The sequence below is a fragment of the Dreissena polymorpha genome, chromosome 10 (genome assembly GCF_020536995.1).
Source record: "Dreissena polymorpha isolate Duluth1 chromosome 10, UMN_Dpol_1.0, whole genome shotgun sequence".
NCBI classification, from domain to species: domain Eukaryota; kingdom Metazoa; phylum Mollusca; class Bivalvia; order Myida; family Dreissenidae; genus Dreissena; species Dreissena polymorpha.
This window is the reverse complement of record NC_068364.1, coordinates 4,728,880-4,732,792: the sequence shown is the minus strand read 5'-3', so window position 1 is coordinate 4,732,792 and position 3,913 is coordinate 4,728,880. Positions and strand designations below refer to the sequence as shown.

Sequence of the window (3,913 nt, the reverse complement as noted above, 5' to 3'; positions counted from 1 at the left end):
TGCAACTCGTTTGTTGGAAGATGGCCGCAAGTTTCCAACACCTTTTGGAAGATTGTTTCAAAAAGGTAACCAAACAAGAATTTTTAAAATGTATGGCAGATTTGAAAAATAAACATCTTGGAGTTTTAAATTTATTCGAAAGTCAATTTCTAAACAATGTTCATACTTAAATATGTCCACTCAAATAATAAGGAGAAAAATGAATTAAAGAACAAGATGCATGTCTGAATATTGTAATTAATTTTGTTTGTTATTTTCATGCACTATTTTGGTATATAAACTGCAAGTCTAGTTAAAGTAGATATCGGAAATTTTTAATGAACCATTTGTTGTTCCTTTCGTTAAAATCCGAAAATACGACATAAATATAGTATTGTCAACGTGAGATTCTTAATTAATACAAAAATAAATAAATGAATAAATGTTTGCTTAAGAGTGGCAATTTCTAGGACAGCCTTATCAGCAAGGTCAATGATTTTCCACACGTACTTTAACAAATACAGAGAAAAATTATTAATATTCACTAAAATGTAGATCCCAAATTTAATACCTTCAACAGTTTCGCATTTTTTTAATATTCATCAGCATCTGAAAAAGAGATATAATACATTTTATACAATGAACATTCTATTCACATTATGAAGGCAAATTAGTTTATTAGAAATATTTGAAGGATAAATTGTATAATGTCGGATCGAGATGCATCAACTACTGAGAAGTCAGATATTTTAGAAACGGATTATGACTCAAGAAAAGAAGAGAAATTGCTATTCATGTCTAATAATATGTGCTCCATGTCTAATACAAATGCATGTTAAAATGATACTTCTAAAACAAAATGGATTCTTTAGATCGAAAAAGCACACGGTGTGTGGAAGAGTTCCGGAAATGAGAAATCCTTATTAAGAGATAACGTTAAAGTTGAAATGGGAATTTGAACAATAATGTTACTGTTCCAAGCCAGTTTCACTCACTGGCTTATTTGCCAGCAACAAGGAACAAAAAAGAAAATCCATTCCCTCATCATCAACAAGTTTCCACATGAATTCATTTAATTTCAAAATGAAACCATAAACTTATGAAACTTCATATGATATTGTTTAATATTTGAGTTTGATAGATTAGTTTCATTGCATTTATGAATAAATAATCTTACCAAGCTCAATCACTGTATTTGGCAAGAAGTTTATCAGGGAATGCCTTGTAAATTAATAGAAAATTGACAAAAATACTGAAAATGATTTTGACAGTTTGTTGAAGATACTCAGGGCAAATTATGGTTCTATAAACACAACATAAACTTTATAGAGCTCATTATAAATCAATGACTAGAGGAAACAAACAGTCAATTTCAGATCTGACACAACACATGAAAGAGGACGACCGTCTTTCCAGGATGCAAATTCAGATTTAATTGAAATTCTGTCCATTGGTTCATCAATAAACACGACACTACGGAAATTAGATTGAGATTAAGAGAGGAAGGGATTTACTGGACGGTATTCAGCGTCAATTACGCATTCATTGCAAGTAAGGACCTGTGCTATATTTAAATTGGCGTCCCATTAGACTCATAGTTTTTCTGACGTGTATTAGTTCTCGATATTACTAAGAGAGACAACTACATTAGGTATATTTCCGAACGCTGTACGAGTTGCCTGCTTCTGTCGATCATCGATCAGTATGCTGTTGCTAGGTTTATTTGTAATATTTCTAAAGTTATCGCATAAAATACAATTCATTTCACTGCAAGAGCTAATGGATACTAAGAATCCAATATAAACGAGATGCAACTTTTGTTTGCGTTGATAGTAGTAGATCATGTTTACACAAAACCGTATACGTTGCTAGTGGATGAAAGCCAAGTAAATAGTTTTTCAATATGTCAAGCATTTTGTCTGCTCTTCTCGAATAAATATTTTGCTTCATCATATGGTGTGAATAAAGCTTCAAAACTGACTTACATTGCCCTATCAAAACGGAAGAATAGACGATCGCGCTGACTTGGTAAAGCTCTTGTTACATTATTTAAAGCGTTCTTTATATTCCTTATCGCAAACAAGATACGAAAACTCATCATATGATATTCTAAATACCGCCGAAAGATTTATAACACCGAGGTAATCATTGTGCTTTTATTTGTAGTTTCGTATGTTTACCGATCCTCTTGTTATTTTGGGGTCAAGGCTAAGTACCCTTTAGATTATAACAATGTCGTGCATATGCATTGGTTGCATATATAAAGTTTCATTTGCTGTTTTGGCAAGCGTCGCTTGATGAAGGAAGTAAGCTCCGTATATATTTGCGCTGAAAAACAGTTCATTAATATTGTGTTCTTCACGTGATAAGTTGCTGTACAAGATGACGACGTATTGGTTTATTGCCGTTGCTCTTCTAGGTGAGTTAAAGAGTTTATTAAATTGTTATATAACTTGCTATTATGTATTAGCACAATAAATACAGCATATTTGTTTGAATGTATTAATGTTGGCATTCGTATGCAATGCAATTGAGACGGAACATCAAACTATTTTTTTCAGGCTGTTTGGACATTGCCAGTGCTATTGAAATGTATGGGTTGAGCTACAAATACTTCGACGAGATGGCAACTCACTATTGCGCTGCAAAGAGTGAATGCTGAGTTTTCAGTATCAGGCGGGATTGTTTTGGCGTAGCTCCAACATGCAACGAAATGTGTGCGTCATCAAAGACCGACATGTATGGCTCCATCGGAAATAAAGTAACCAAGTACGTACTCATGTATTCCTTATAATTACTGTATAACAATTATCAGTTACTTATTAGTTTCGCGAATCACCGATCGTAGACTGCAGGTTAGCACGTTGCCATGTCTCCGTTTTTTTTGCAATTCGCATTTGATGCCCGCTTTTTAACTCCGTTCAGAATGGATTAGTTTCGAAAATAATTGGAAACCAATTATGAATTAAAGATTGTTTAATTGACATCGTGCATGACAACTGCGTCTTTTTTGTTGTTGTAATTTTAAATTCTTATCAAAAATAACGTATTTTATAGCTCATTTTAACAGTATTTACATGGAAATCAACGGATGCTAAGATAAACGTTAATTAAAGAAACAAGCTTATGTACTTTGAGTTGATTCTTAATCATGATTTTCTATTGCAAAGCTGGCTGTTTCGATGGAGTCTTCATCATAAATAATTCACAGACAACTACTGCCTAACCCATCCAACTCGCAGCCGGATTCAGGAAAGGCCAGTCTGATTATATGTGATTATGGTTTCGGCGCATGTACCTGGGGCCTTAACCACTGTGGACCGAACTATTGCTGTTGTAAAGGGGGTTGGAAAAAAATGTTTTGAAATATATTTGAAAGAGTTAAGATCAGTTTTGATACTGGTATATTCACAGTCAAAGAAAATGAGAAAAAATAACGAATTACAGAACAAGATGCTTGCATAAATATTGTAATAATTGTATGTTGTTTTAATGTACCTTTTTAATGTAAACTGAAAGTAATAGTGAATGTAAATATTGGAAATTTAAGATGAACCCTTTGTTTTTCTTTATGTTGAAAAGCGAAAATACGGCATAACTAAATTGGTGTCAAACCTGAGATGGTTAAATATTAGAAACAAATCAAAATGGATGAAAATTGATGAAATGTTTGCTTATTACAGCAAATTTCAACAAGACTCTTGTTTAGCAGGGACAATGAGTTTTCGCAAGTACTCAAGAGAAACACAGGCATAAATGAATCATTTACAGCATTTTTTAAATTTGAAACCTTCATCAGGCAACAATTTTTGCATTTTGAATGTTCATCTGTATGTGAAAAAGAGAAATTATATAATATACAATCGATATTGAATTCACATTTTAAGGTAAATTAGTTTATTAAAAATATTGTGTAGGGCGAATGTTATTGTTA

The 3,913-nt window shown here is 32.5% G+C and overlaps 1 long non-coding RNA gene across 1 annotated transcript; it reads left to right on the top strand.

Annotated features, from left to right (window-relative positions):
- The first annotated feature begins 2,228 nt into the window (after positions 1-2,228).
- LOC127848494 (uncharacterized) lies at positions 2,229-3,528 on the top strand. The gene is made up of 3 exons (XR_008034543.1): positions 2,229-2,398; positions 2,541-2,748; positions 3,150-3,528. It is a non-coding gene; the product is annotated as an uncharacterized LOC127848494 (long non-coding RNA).
- Positions 3,529-3,913: the final 385 nt, after the last annotated feature.